General features: G+C 44.1%; 1 long non-coding RNA gene across 1 annotated transcript; it reads left to right on the plus strand.

The window, feature by feature from the left end:
* The first annotated feature begins 4,996 nt into the window (after positions 1 to 4,996).
* LOC137544677 (uncharacterized) lies at positions 4,997 to 11,632 on the plus strand. The gene is made up of 3 exons (XR_011025918.1): positions 4,997 to 5,069; positions 8,263 to 8,313; positions 11,323 to 11,632. It is a non-coding gene; the product is annotated as an uncharacterized lncRNA (long non-coding RNA).
* Positions 11,633 to 16,186: the final 4,554 nt, after the last annotated feature.

Below are 16,186 nucleotides of genomic sequence, written 5' to 3' on the forward strand. Positions count from 1 at the left end.
ACCATCTGCTAGCGGTTTTGGTGTGCACTGGGCCCAAGTCAGTTTTTCTCTTGGATCTTACTGACCTCTCTAATTATAGATACATTCAAAATATCCGCATGTTTACAATTCAGCCAAAGTGAGCAACAGCACATCAAAGAGCCCAGAAAAGTAGAATAAAGCCGTAACAACAGCTGATAATTTGCTCCAAACGCCTGCCAGCAATCTGGTCCTCCATGTTCAAGTTACTCTAATTAACCCTGAAGGAAGTGATTCCCTCAGGGCCAGTGCACACCAAGAAGCTCTAGCGTAATCGCAAATGCTTAGCACTTTTTGAAGTGATTTTTCAGAGCGATTCTAGTAATGTGCCTAGCAGTTTTCTAATCATGCCTAACGATTTTTGGAGCGTTTTGGTGTAGCGGTTTTATTTTAAGTTACAGTAGAGCTGGAACTGAACAGTTCCTGTAACAAATATGCTTAGGAAATCGCTTTGTTCTAGCACTTTTCAAAGGGATTTTCCACTTTACTATACTTAACATTGAGGCTGAATTGCCTCAGAAATGCTGCAAAATCACATGGCTCTGGTGTGATCTATCCCATTCAAATACATTATCCTTTTCCAAAGGACAGAAAACAATTGACAGCACTCCTAGGCTGCAAATGAAATGAAACTAACAGAGGTGTGCAGATCCCTCCGGGAACTAAAATACACACCTTGTATACAAATCATAATCAAATTATGCACTAATCCCTAATCTAAGAATTTGAATGCAAACTGTAGCACATGGATGCAGCCATAATACGGCAGGAGACATTAGCAGCGCTTCCAGAGGCTGCACCCGAATTGACTACCTGCATAGATGTGCAGTGCTCAAAAAACGGGCAAATTACACAACTAGCATTCAAAACAGGTACAGCAAAGGAGGACGTTAGCTTCAGCAAAAATAATATGTGCACAAATTATTCCCTACTAGACTCTTCCACGGTGATGAAGTACCCTAACGGAAGAGGCCTAGCCACTAGCCTAACCGTAAAAACACGATACTTATCTGGTGCTGCTAGTCATAAATGGTATACACATTTTTTCTTTTCCAAAGGCCAGCAAGACAGTGCTCCTAGGTTGCAAATGAAATGAAACCAACAGAGGTGTGCAGATTCCCCCCCCCCCCCCCCCCCCCGGGACTAAAATACACACCTTGAATACAAATCATATGCAAATTATTCACTAATCCCTAATGTAATAATGTGAATGGAAACTGAAGCACATGGATGCAGCTAGCCAGAAAAGCTACGTACACACATACGACAACGATCGTTCATTGTGAACGACGAACAACCTTTTAATTGACGAAAGAACGACCTAAATAAAGTTAGCTTTTAAAGGTGTGTAACGATCTGATCGTTAGAACGAACGTTACATCACGTAAAGCAACTATTGGGCTTGCGCATAAAAATGAAAAGTTCCATGGAGAAATAGCGAAATGCGCATGTCAAGCCTAGTACGAATGACCATTTTTCAACGATGTACTACTTTTGCAAACGATCCTCGGAAAAAATCAGCCAAGCTAGATCGTTCGTTTTTAACGCTCTAGCTCGTCCATCGTTAGACTTAAAGAGAATCTGTATTGTTAAAATCGCACCAAAGTAAACATACCAGTGCGTTAGGGGACATCTCCTATTCCCCTCTGTCACAATTTCGCCGCTCCCCGCCGCATTAAAAGTGGTTAAAAACAGTTTTAAAAAGTCTGTTTATAAACAAACAAAATGGCCACCAAAACAGGAAGTAGGTTGATGTACAGTATGTCCACACATAGAAAATACATCCATACACAAGCAGGCTGTATACAGCCTTCCTTTTGAATCTCAAGAGATCATTTGTGTGTTTCTTTCCCCCCTGAGGGGGGAGTGCATAGCAGAACCACAACACTGAAGAACTTGGCAGCCTTCCAGACACAGGCTGACAAGTCTGACAAGGGAAAGATACATTGATTTATTACAGAGACTGTGATAGTACAAAGTGCTGCAGTAAGCCAGAACACATTAGAATAGCTTTTGGAACTTGTAGGATGATAAAAAACAGGATGCAATTTTTGTTACGGAGTCTCTTTAATGGTCGTTTGAAATGATCGGGGAACGACTATAGTCGCATATGTGTACGCACCTAAAGTCAGATGTAGAGCTTGAGTTGTGAGCGATGTGTCATTAGTAATGGCGTATGTGCACATTGCACTGTAAACTACCAATGAATCGCCAGATAATTTGCACTCGCAGTCGGAAAATTTCCTTTTACAAAGCCGCACTTTGTGGATGCATCGTTCATGATCTACTTGAGTATGATGGATGTCAGCCAAATTAATCCCCAGGCAAAATGACAGAAAACAGTTTTTCTTTTGTCGCTCAGTTCTATTTTTTCCCTAATGATAATCAGTCATTTGTCTTGAACAACTTCCATCTGATGTGTGTAAAGAGCTTAAAGAAAACTCAAAGCGGTGGAAAAAAGGGCAGTTTTACTTACCTGATCATTCTTTCAGCCCCTGCAGTCTATCAGGTCTCTGAGTCCTCCCGATCCCCACCCCAGTGTGCCGCTGTCCCTGTCCAAACGATTGCATGCGTGGCTCTGGCCGGCGGCCGCGCACCTCCTTGATTGCGCTTCCATTGCCAGGAGTGTTTGGAGCACAATGTTAGTCTTTATTAACTGCGCAAGCACAGAACACTACCGGCCACTTAAGAGGTGCACGGCCTTGGTTGCACATGTGCAGTAGCCCGTGACTGACAGCTCTTTTGGAGACCGTGACACACTTGAGGAGATTGAGAGGATACTAAGGGACCTGATAGACTGTGGGGGGCTAGATGAAGCCCCAGGTTAGTAAAACTCCTATCCCCTTGGCTTGGGTATCCTTTAATTGAAGCTGTATTCGTGTGCCCCTCAAGCATTCAATCACTTGCTGCACATTTTTGAAAAAGGAGAGACCTGTGCATGACACTATGCCTGCACCCAGCAACGGTTAACGCCTAAGAATACGCTCTTTACTGAAAATTTTCATTAATTACGGTATACAAACTATTAGTCTTAATTGCACTGATCAGACAAAACTTTAAAACTACTTGCCCAATATGTAGGTCCCCCCTCAATCACAAAATCGGCTCTGTCCTGTCAAGTCATGGACTACACAAAACCTCAGGTGTCCTTTGGTAATAAAATGTTACCAGCAGATACCCTACATGAACTCGAAGCTCCCACAGATCAGGTTGAGAACTGGGGAATTTGGAGGCCATCACAAAAAGTGATTCCTCAGACCAGGCCACTTTGTATCCATGATCCAGTTTGGACATTCATCTGCCCATTATGTGTGCTTTTGGCACTGGCAGTGATCAGCATGGATACTGATTAGCCCTTAGCAGCACAGCCCCGTATACTGCAAGCTGTGATGCACACTGTGTTCTGATGCTTTTTTTTATTTTCATGGCTGGCATTTCATTTTTCATCTGTGTATGCCCGAGGAGAGCTTGTGTGGGATCAAACTAGAAAACTCACTCAACATACTATGTGAGCCATGAACCTGTGGCTGGTTCACCTTTTGCTCTTTCTTGGACCACTTTCAGTAGTTAAAACACAGCATACTGAGAACATCCACTAGACTGGACTGGAAATGCTTTGGCCCAGTCCTGTAGTCATCACAATTAGGCTCTCCTCAAAGATGCTCACATTATTATGCTTGACCATTTGTTTTTCCAGTTCCCAACACAATGCCTTTGATAAGTGACTGAAAAAACATCAGATCTTAATGTGAAAAAAAATATGATGGATAATATGTATGCTGATATGGACTTTGGGATGTGTTAGGAACAAAATTATGTGACATCTTGTAAGGTGAACCAGAAGCGGGCCAGGAAAAAAAAAAGTAAAATACTTGCCTAATGTCTATGTCGAGAGAATGCTCTGAATCCCATAGAGCATTCTTGTTCTTTGCTCCATCCTGTTCCACCACTGTAAGTTATTTGACCTGGAGGTTGAATGTATCATAGGCAAACCTCATGCATGCTTGTACTCGAGTGCTTCCGAAGACAAGCACATCCATGCACAGCCACAAGTCCAGGCTCGCAAATACACAGTACGGATGCACCTGGGGCAAAACTAACTTGGGGGGCCCCACCATGGAAGTCAGCTCCCAGGGCCACGGGGGAGCAGTTGGGGAAGGTCACCTGGGAGGCTCCAGTGTCACGGGGACCCCTGGAGCAGTCAAGCTCGGGGCAATTGCCCCCTTTGCCTCAATGGCAGCGCCAGCCCTGGAAGCCAAACAAAATACGTTAAAGGGGCACTATGGCGAAAAATGTTAACTATGTGCAAGCATATACAAATAAGAAGTATGTTTTTTCCAGAGTAAAATGAACCATAAATAACTGTTGTCCTATGCTGCTGTTACAGTAGGTAGTAGAAATCTAACAGAAGCAACAGGTTTTGGACTAGTCCATCTCTTGATGGAGGATTCTCAGGGATTTCTTTATTTTCTAAAGCACTTAGTGAATGGCAGTCCAAATGCCAAAAAAACTGTGTAGCGTGCAGGGAAGCTGGCCAGCCCAGCATCATTGTTTAAATCCTTTTTAGGGAATATCTTTATAAAGAATAAAAGCCTTGCTGAGAATCCTCTATGAAGAGTTATACTAGTCCAAAACTTGTCACTTCTGCCAGATTTCTACTACCTACTGTAAGTGACAGCAACATAGGAGAAAAGTAATTTATGGCTCATTTTACTCTGGAAAAAAACACACTTCTTATTTGTCTGTGTTTGCACATATTTTAAATTTTACAATTTTTTGCCATAGTGCCCCTTTAAAAGCGGACATGTCTGAAGGCATCCTATACAATAGGAATCCGCCAGCATGTCTGTTTATCTGCTTGTCTACATTCCCAGATATATGCTGAGCAGCCTGTGTCTTGGAGGAGAGATGATTTCACAGCAAAACAAACTCAGATACTCATCATTTCCGTTTTACAGGAAGAATAAACCCCGCCTTTACAATAAGCAACCAGACAGTTTCAGTTTCGCTCAGCAAGATATCGCTGGCTGTTTCTTCACACAACATTTGAAGTAAGTTTGAAAATAAAATCAACCTTAATTTGTAGCAAGATTTTGCTTCAGGTATGACAGAGTCCTAGTCTAGTTTTTGCAGTGTGGAGTGTTGAAATCCTGAATTAGTGTAACATGACAGCATTAGGAAGTCTGGCTTCCAGCAGCTGCAGTAGTAAACATGACTATAGCCACATATTTCATCAGAAATGCAACAAAGCTACACAGAATGTTTGTTTTTTTTTGTTTATTTTTATTACCTTGGACATGTAGTGGCTACTAGTGCATTGTAAAAATAGCAGGAAGCTAGTCGTGAGCAGTTCCAGAACAACATTCCATAGTAACGTTAATAGTGAAAGCTCAGCGTATTCATATCGGCCAAAACATTAAAACCACCTGCCTAGTATTGTGCAAATTCCATTTGTGTTTTTTCAAAACTGCTCAGACCTGTCTAGTAATGGACTCCACAAGACTACTGATAGCGTCCTGGAGCATAGAGCAGTCGGTAACATATAAATAGGGTATGGAGGTTGTGACTGCACTGGGGCCCTTGGACCAGAGGTGCCCTATAGGTAACAGCTAATTTGGGCACCACCATAGGCCAGAATGTGAACTACAACTATAGGGGTGCTCACTGAGTAACTGACAATAGCTAGAGCTTAAATTACACAGGACAGTAGGAGTAGGGGTAAATAAATAGGTTATCAGTAGGGGAATAGTTTAGAATGAGAGCTGGCGTATAGCTAGATCAGGGGTGCACCACCCTTCAGCTTCACCCAGCGCCCAAATTTCTCCATTCCGTTTTTACATGTACGCCCCAATAAGGGCCCTCTTTTTACTATTGTATTAAGAGTTCCCTGGTGCTATGCTGGTAATGATCCGCTCTATATGTGCTTTGAGTAGTGATAATTATTGGCTAAACTTTACGTTTCCTGCTTATACCTCTCTGACGGTGCAGCTGTCCTTAGCAGGCTTTGGTGCTCCATATCTGCGTAAGATGTTGGCGCTACATATAAACACTAAATAATAATATCAATTATTATGTATAAAGGGCTTGAGGGAGCCCAGTGTAAAACCTGCACCTGCAATGTAAAAGCCTACCTGACTCGTATTTGGTACGTTGCCACACAAAGGAAATTGCAGGGCATGCTGGGTTGTTTGCTTCTTTACCTCCCCTTCAGACTTTAATACAGCCTGATTGCCTCTTTCCCTCCTGTTTTCCTCTCCCACACCTCTGTTTCTCTCTGATTGGCCAGTATTTCTCATGCTGAGTCAATGCACTTTCTATTGCAGAGCTGGGTGGGAGTGCCGGAAGATTGGGAGGAGGGCGGGCAATGCATACACAATCAGGCAGAGGAGAGTAAGGGAGGAAATGACATCAAGATAGACACAGTTAAGATGGAGAATCCTGAGAAGGATTTTCTCTTTTTTTTACTATAGAAAGATCACTAAAATAAAAATGTGGATAGTGCAATACATATATTATGTAAGTAGAGCAACTATTTGTCTACTTATATACATGTGGGGGAGGGGGGGTGGGGTCTGAGATAGTATGGCTGACAGCTTCTCTTTAAGTTCTGTACTGCAAGATGTGACCTCCATACACTAGACTTGGTTTTCCAGCACATCCCACAGATGACTTGATTGGACTGAGTTCTGGTGGATTTGATGGCTAAAGAAAATGCGATTTATCAGACCAGGCCACCTTCTTCCATTTCTACTTGGTCTACTTCAATACACCGGCCCAATAATGTGAAGGTCCCTCTTTTGCCTCCAAAACAGCTCCATAGGATGCGTGCAAGCGATTTGGAACGCAGGCAGGATGGCGAAATTGTGGCTAAATAACCCCTTATCATCCAGCCGCACAGCTGTGGCAATTATTGCTTACTCGTGAGCCCATCCCTGCTTGAAAATCCAAATAAACAAGACAGCAGTCACGACATACAGTAACAGCATAGCAATACAGCTCATGCATTTCTGACCCTGCTGGGGCCTTAGTCGTAGCTATTTTTACACAACAATACACAATATTGTATATGTTACAGCCAGAACCCGAAGTCTGGCCACTTTGGGATCTGGCCAGCCAAAACGCAACGTCGCCGTGCCCCTGCGGCCAATGTTAGAAATGAAATGATTCCCATAAGTTTCATGTATTTTCTGGCCATCTCGCTGCGGCCAAATGTATCAAAAGTTAGTTAATTTAATTAAATTACGCCAGCGGCAATGTAACAGATTAAGCCGCCGGCTTTGGCTCTGCCTCCTCTCCTCCCCCTGCCTTTCTCCTATAGAACACTGGCAGCCGGGGGACATGCGTGTTCCCTCAGATTCATTTGTCGCGGTAGGGAATCCTGCCGTTTGTTCTTGCAGCGCGGGTGCTGGCAGAAGCAATGTCTGCAGCCTCTCCGCTCTGCTTGTTTCTTGCGATGAACGACTCTGAGGGAGCATGCGTGTCCCCCGGCTGCCAGTGTTCTATTGGAGAGATTCAGGGGGAGGAGAGGAGGCAGAGCCAAAGCCGGCGGCTTCATCTGTTACATTGCCGCCGGCATAATTTAATTAAATTAACTAACTTTTGATACATTTGGCCGCAGCGAGATGGACAGAAAATACATGAAACTTATGGGAATCATTTCATTTCTAACATTGGCCGCAGGGGCACGGCCACGTTGCGTTTTGGCCGGCCAGATCCCAAAGTGGCCAGACTTCGGTTCTGGCCCGTAACATATACATGCAAATCCTCCTATTCTTGCCCCTCCCCTGGCAGGTGCAATTCCATTCTTAAAGGAACATTAACAGGTGGTAATCATTGCTTTAAAGGTATATTATCTTAGAGTAGTGCATGAATGAAAACTATATAGACGTTATTCTGAACATTTACAATCCCTATAATGGCAAGAGAACTAGATTTTGAAAGGTTTTATTAATTAAAAATTGCTGCAAGACACACACCAGGGAAGCCATAAGAACGTCACAAATGTAGATGACTGGTATTATCTAATTATTCAGCCTCCCCTGTGAAAGAGGCCTGAATCAGACAATGTTTTAATTCCTAATGAGGTTTGCTGGATCACTAGGCTCTGCATTTTTCTCCATCCCTGAATAACCTACTAAATCAGGCTCAGTAGGCATGGCTAGAAGGGGAGCAAGCTACTCTATATGATGACTTACATTGTTTTTTGGGGGGAAATAATGAAGTATGTTTCCCTTTATTTAACAGGATTTTCGCAAGGCGTTGAAGTTCAGAAATAGCGACACTGAACAATGACCGGTAAGAATTTTTTTTACTACAGCACTTCATGCCAGAGCCTTTCACACTGGGTGCCAAAGCAACATTCCAGGGGTTCTGCCCCCCCCCCCCCCCATGCAGAGTAACAATCATGGAGGAAGCTGGATGCTTGAACTTGTGTCCATGCGCCCTAGCACTCTTAAACTCTGCTATCACACTGACCTAATGGTTGTAGGACTGTTGCCTGAAGTGGGTCAGTGTGCCTGGAATGGGACTGCTATGTGTGGGCATGTGAGTATAAGCATCTATCACGCTCCTCTGCATGCACTACTGTGCAAAGAGATCGGAGCAGCTATATTATAATGACAGAATCTCTAACAGAGAGCACTCTTACTGGCTGAGCACAACGGGATAAGAGGTTACTATGATCAGTGGCATAGCAATAGGGGATGGAGTGGTTGCGACCACACCGCAGCATTTGTGGGAAAGGGACCCCTGAGGGGCATGGGCATCCGCAGAAAAAGAGGGGCAAGCCGTGCACGCCACGCCGGATATGGGAGGAAGCTGAAAAATGGCCGTGGCATGGACCAGCATGTGGGTGTGGTCACAGGTGGAGCCAAATTTACATGAACTTAGCAATGGTGGGACATTACAACAACAACAACAAACAACATTTGTAAAGCACTTTTCTCCCGTAGGACTCAAAGCGCATAAGTATGGCTCAGACCATCGTGGTACAGAGGAAGAATTTTATAAGTCTGGAAATGCCAGGCTAAACAGGTGGCTTTACAGTCTGGATTTGAATAGCTTCAGGGATGGTGCTGCCTTTACTGGGTGTGGCAGGGAGTTCCAAAGAGTAGGGGCAGCATGACAGAAGACTCTGTCTCCAGATTTTTTGAGGTGCACTCTGGGAGTGACCAAGTTTATAGAACTTGCTGATCTACGGTTGTGAGAGGTATGGTGCAGCTTCAGCAAGTCCTTCATGTATCCAGGGCCCAGATTGTGCAGGGATTTGAATGTCAGCAGTCCAATCTTGAAGAGTATTCTCCATTCTACTGGTAGCCAGTGCAGTGAGCGAAGGATCGGTGTAATGTGACAGTGGCGAGGCTGGTTTGTTAGTAATCTGGCAGCCGCATTCTGCACTAATTGCAGGCGACGCAGGTCCTTTTTGGAGAGGCCAGCATAAAGGGCATTGCAGTAGTCCAGCCGTGATGTGATAAAGGCGTGAACTAGGGTTGAAAGATCCTCTGGGGGAATCAGATGTTTTAATCTTTGCAATGTTCTTAAGATGAAAGTAGGAAGATTTAACTACAGATGAAATTTGGTTTCGGAAACTCAATTCCCCATTAGACTAGGACTATGGTAGGGATTAGATTGTGAGCACCTCCGACACAGGTGCCCCCAGTTTTAGGTAGTGACAGGGACCCCCCATGTTTAGTGACAGGGACTCCCCCTCCCCCCCCCCCCCCAATTTAGATGGTGACAGGTGCCTCTAAGCTTTAGGTAGTGACAACAACCCCCCATGTTTAGTGGCAGAGACCCCCCCCCCCCCCCCCTAGTTTAGGTAGTGATGGGTACCCCATAGTTTAGGTGGTGACAGGTGCCTCCCAGATGAGGTAGTGACAGGTGCCCCCCCAGTTTAGGTAGTGACAGGTTATCAGTTAAAACTGTTATCTTGCCTAGGCCCCATTTCATCTCAATCCTTTTTTGCAGTGTGGGAGTACTTACATGGGTATGGGCAAACAGTGGGGGAGATTAGTACAGAAATTGATATGGGCAAGTAGTGTTTACATCCAGTGGTGTAACAAAGCTTGGGACCCCAGTGCGAGTTTTACATGGGGCCCCAAGCACTCTATTGATGTTGAGCCCCAAAACTACAAAGGACAGCTGCAGTGTCAGAGAGGTGTATTTAGAGTAAGGAAGCAGTTTAACCACTTGCCGACCGCGCACTCATAAAGCGCCGGCAAAGTGGTAGCTGCAGAACAAGTGACGCACATCTGCCTCGCCGGCTGCAGGCTAACTAATCAGGAAACAGCCGCTCGCGTGAGCGGCTGCTTCCTGTCAATTCACGGCGGGGGGCTCCGTGAATAGCCTGCGGGCCGCCGATCGCGGCTCGCAGGCTAAATGTAAACACAAGCGGAAATAATCCGCTTTGTTTACATTTTTACAACGCTGCTAACAGTAGCAGCGTTGTACTAGATCAACGATCCCCGGCCAATCAGCGGCCGGGGATCGCTGTCATATTACAGGCAGGAGCCTGTTAGAGGCTGCACAGGACAGATCCGTTCCTGTGCAGCCTCCGATCTCCGGGGCAGGGAGGGAGGAGAGGGAGAGGGGGAATCCTGCGGTGGAGGGGACTTTGAGGTGCCCCCCCCCCCACTACCCACACGCAGGCAGGAGCGAACAGACCCACCCAGCACATCATCCCCCTAGTGGGGAAAAAAGGGGGGCGATCTGGTCGCTCTGCCTGTTGTTTGATCTGTGCTGGGGGCTGCAGAGCCCACCCAGCACAGATCTTCTAAATCAGCGCTGATCCTTAAGGGGGGGTAAAGGCTGAGTCCTGAAGTGGTTAAAGAATACAATGCACATATAGAGAATTGTTCATTACAAGCATAGCACCAATAAAAAGCTAATAAGATGGATGATGGTCCAAGGGCCCCAGTGCAGTCACAACATCTGCATCCCCACTGTTTATGTCAACGCACTGTTTATGGCACATAGGTTTAACATTGCAGTGTGACTTTCTGTGTTATTATGAATCTGTTACCTTGCACCACAATACCCCACTGTAAGCTAATGGGCATATTCAGCAAAGTACTGTAATGTTGCTGTGCGCAGGGAGTGCACAAAACTTTTGCCATTATTCCTGACTGTAAGATTGTGCAATTAGTGCATGTTACCCGGGTAACATGCGCTACGTAGCTCCATGTGCACAGCAACCTGACTGTACTTTGCTGAATACACTCCTAAGAGTGCCGTGACCTAAAACAACTTGAGAAATATTGCCATACACTAAAAACATAACCATAATTAACAAGACTTTCCTCCTAGCTCGTCTGAGAGATGCAAGACTGCAGATTGTGGAGGCTTTGAACAAAGCATTGATTTCTCAACTACTGGACATTTTGCTTGACAAAAATGTAATTAATAATGCAGAGATAGAACTGATTATGGAACCTCCTACCGTCACCTCAGATAAATCTCGAAACCTAATTGACATGGTGCTGAAGAAAGGAGAAAAGGCATCCAACGTTTTTATAAATGCCCTGGAAAATATTGATCCTCATCTACACAATCAATTGTTTTAAAATTTTAATTTGTAGTTATATTTTATTTTCGTATAAAAGAAAAATCTAAATCAGTTGTTGTCTTCTGAGCAATGTTTGAGTACGATGACATACTGTAGTAGATAGAAATCTTGCCTTGCAGTGTTGCTCAACGGATTGATCCAGTCCAGGACATTAACTACAAGGAATTTGTATGTTCTACCTGTGTTTACATGGGGTTGCTCCGGGCTCTCCGATTTCCTCCATACATAGGAGCTATTATTATTGATTTAGAAATCGCCAACATATTCCATGGCGCTGTACAAAGTAAGAAACAAACATGGGGTACATAATAATACAGACTATGATAGACACCAATATAAAAACACAGAATATGTACAAAATACAGAATTGGTAATCACATTAACAAAAGTAACGTGATGAATAAAATGTATAACAAACTCTAAGACACAAAAGGGTGAGAGAGTCCTGCCCTTGTGAGCTTACAATCTAAAGAACTGGCTTCCCTCAAAATTGGCCTTAGCCTGTAATGGACATGTAACCTTGGTAAGAATTAGAACGTGAGTCCCCTTGGAGGACAGTTACTGACAACAAGACTATACACTATAAAGTGTTGCAGAAGATAGGTGCTATATAAATGCATACTAAAAAAAAAAATTGTTTATTTAATGAAGAACAGATGATTTGCACAGAATATGATCAGTATGTTGTGATCCACAATCATTTGTTACTAAGGGTCCCTCAATAATATTAGTGCACTTCTATTTAGCAGTGCTGAAGGTCTCTATCATTGAGGCTAGTTTCACATACAATGTGGTGCGGTGCAATTGTCCTGTGGCAGGAGATACCGGGGGTAATAAGCATAGCTCCGCCCCCGAACAGTGACATGCTCCCTGCTGGAAGGGAAGCATGTCACTGTTTTTTGGCCAATCGACGCATCCCCGCCACACCACAGTGCCAAAGACTCCAAACCAAATTGGACTAAAGTCTTTTTTTTATTTACTATTATGCTCAGGTAATTTTTGGACTGGCTTTTTGTTTTTTACTTTTTTTCACATATTTATACTTCACAGTGTCATTAAAAGATATGGATTAGCACAGGAATATTTGCATAATTGATTGAAAAACAACAGGCTTCAACACCTTCAGCTTGGCAGTGTATTTACTTTACACTGAACGAGCTGATAAACAGAGGAATCTAATGAAAGTCTATTAAAAACCAGACCACATCCAATCAATAATTGATAAAAATATATAACAAATATTGGTTCTGCGGGGCAAACCTAGCGGTGGCAGCAGTGTAAGCGATACTCAATAAGATTTTGGCTGAAATATTATTGATATGAGTAGCGCAAGGTGGTGAAGTGATCACTATTTCCGAATCGAACTTCGATCTCGGAAATATCAATTGTGCCTAATTTGGAGTATACCTCTCATAGTGTATGCATATATGTAAATATGTTTCAATTTCCCTTCTCCACTGCTGAATGACCTGTTAGAAAAGGATCATTGATGAAAAAGTATGTCTGTTTAGTCTTTCACTGTCTGTTACATAAAAGGGGATGAGTAAAGGCCAAGAAATACCACTCCACCCCATGACATCAGTGCAAAACAATCCTAGCCAAAAAGAAGTTCCGACAAAAAGCTTAGTTTAGCTGGGTTTTAGAAGAGTGACAAAGTGTGTATAACAGATAGAACTTTTTTTTTTTTAAGTGATATTTTTTAAAAAAGAACATTTTTTAAAAACACAAGACAACACAGTTCAGTGCCAGTAGATTCAGAGAAAGTAAAAAAATAACCGTGTCCATAAGGGCCTGTTTCCACATTGGATGCAGAAAAACTGACTCCAATGAATGCCTATGGGCCTGTTTCCACTAAACGTGATTTTTCTGATGCAGATTTTCCCATAGGCATTCATTGGAGTCATAGCAAGGAAATGAGCAGCGCTACTTAAAAACAGACTAGTGCCTACCTGCAAAAGAGTTCAAGCCCCACTTGTGGGGTCGAATACACACCGAGCATACACATGACCTGTCTACCACTAGAGGAGGGACGAGTACTTAATAGGTTGCATGCAAGCTGTTACAGGAAACCAACATCCTCCAGTGGTAGACAGGTCATGTGTATGCTCGGTGTGTATTCGACCCCACAAGTGGGGCTTGCACTCTTTTGCAGGTATTCACTAGTCTGTTTTTAAAGGGGAACTTCAGCCTAAACAAACATACTGTCATCAAGTTACATTAGTTATGTTAGTTAGAATAGATAGGTAATATAATCTCTTACCCACCCTGTTTTAAAAGAACAGGCAAATGTTTGTGATTCATGGGGGCTGCCATCTTTGTCATGGGGCAGCCATCTTTTTGGTTGAAAGGAGGTGACAAGGAGCAGGAGACACAGTTCCAACTGTTCAGTGTCCTGATTACCCCTCCCAGCTGCACACGCTAGACTTCAAATGTCAAATTCAAAATGTAAAAAAAAAAAAATTGCACCAAAACAGCAGAACGGAAACAACAACATCAGAAATCCCATCATGCTTTGCACAGCATTAGGGGGAAAAAGCCCGGGCAGTTTTCTTCTGTGCAGCTAAAAATGAGGCTTGTATAAGAGAAACAAAGTTCTGATGCTGTGAAACTGTTAAAGAAACACAAAGCCTTTTCAGTGCTGCTGAGTCAATTTTTAGTCCGGAGGTTCACTTTAAGTAGCTCTGCTCATTTCCTTGCTATGTACTAATTTAATTCGTTTTTGGTCAGCTGCTCCCACTTAACAGCCATGCTTTTGGTGTATATGCAGAGCTTCTGTTTGGGTTCAAGGTGCGTTTGCAGTTTCTGGGGGGGCTCAGCGCATCTCTGATTGGAGGCCATTCGGAGGCGGCCTGGTGTTGCGCGGATCCACCTTTTGCGCAATTTTCCATTCATTGGAGTCAGTTTTTCTGCATCCATTCTGCATCCAATCTGCGTGTAGTGGAAACAGGCCCTAAGAAAAGAAACCATCAACAAAGTATAAAAGTACTTATGCAGAGTATATTATACATAACTGAGTGGTACGAGTGCTAATTGGCACATAAGCACAGAGCCTAACATGAGGAACTACTAAGGAAAGGTGCGAAATCAAATCCTATGAAGGATATTCCAAAGCTGAACTGTGCTCTCCACTCTGCCACAGGTTCCTATAAATACAAAATGAGCTCCCCATAGCGTAATACTGTTTCAATAACTCCTTAAACACCTGTGTCTCCGTGATTGGTGCGCCACTTGTGATCACACAACTTGCTTCACACTCCCCAATATATATTGCGCTCACCAGATGTTGGCCACCTCAAACAACAGGTGGATCTACCGTTTGATTAATTAACCCCACTGGCACTGTGTATCTTCCAACTCTTTAATAGATTAAAACAGACACAGGTGTTTAGGGAGTTATTGAAACAGTATTATGCTATGTGGAGCTGATTTTGTATTTATAGGAACCTGTAGCAGAGTGGAGAGCACAGTTCAGCTATTGAGATTATTTTTCTACTTGTGAAACAGCGATCCCACCAATATGTTGTATGGAGAACGTTCTTCACAGGATTTGAACTGGGTGCTATATAGAGAATTGTTTGATGATAGTTGTGGTCAATAACTTTAGACAGCGCAGCCCTGTGAATAATTTTAAATCCTATGAAGGGAGACCAAGGCAGACCAGGGGCCCTAGATGTCCAGAAATGTCTGATTATTATCCTTTATGAAGGAAGTTAGTTGCTCCATGAGATACATCTCATTGATTTTATTATGTAGGGCCATTCTGAGGGGAGGAGAGGATTTCCAAGAAAGAGCAATAATTGCCTTAGTTTCTCTGACCTTTAAGGAGCGTATAAACTTCTATGGAAAAGAGCGATCCCATGGATCTGGACTGATTAGAGTGTCCGGAATCTATGAGCCCAAGGAGAAACTGATTCATAAAAAATTCTCTACTGCTGGCCATGACCACCAGTGATATAGATGGATTACTGAGGCACCACATCCCCAAAAAACATATGTATGTAGGGCATAGACCCCATAGTTTAAGACAATCCAGGGTTCTGTAACAATCCTACCTAATAAAAGCTGACTGTCGCTGCGTCCAGCAGTTTTGTCCCTGTGTCCCAGGATTTTTGTTACCGCACTGGCGGCGGCGGCCGTAGACCTAGAGCCCGTTTTTAAACGGGTTGGGTCTACTAGTCCTAAAATATTTTGTATGACCTCTCCTTAAAGGAGTCATCAGGGCAAATAGAGTAAAATGAGTGGTACTTTCCGGGGGCTTCCTCCAGCCCCAAGCTTCCAGGACCTCCCTCGCCGCAGCTCTGCCTGCAGCCGTTCGCCGGAGCTCTGACCCAGTCCCCGGCGATGACATCAGAGCGACCTGGAGGTCGCTCTGTACTGCGCCTGCGCGATCGGCGCTGTCAATCACCGCCACGTGGGCCGGACCGGATTGCGCAGTCCGCTCTGGCCCACGTGGCGGTGATTGACAGCGCCAATCGCGCAGGCGCAGTACAGAGCGATCTCCAGGTCGCTCTGACGTCATCCCCAGGGACCGGGTCGGAGCTCTGGCGAACGGCTGCGGGCAGAGCTGCGGCGAGGGAGGTCCTAGGAGCTTGGGGCTGGAGGAAG

The sequence above is a fragment of the Hyperolius riggenbachi genome, chromosome 2, assembly GCF_040937935.1.
Source record: "Hyperolius riggenbachi isolate aHypRig1 chromosome 2, aHypRig1.pri, whole genome shotgun sequence".
NCBI lineage: Eukaryota > Metazoa > Chordata > Amphibia > Anura > Hyperoliidae > Hyperolius > Hyperolius riggenbachi.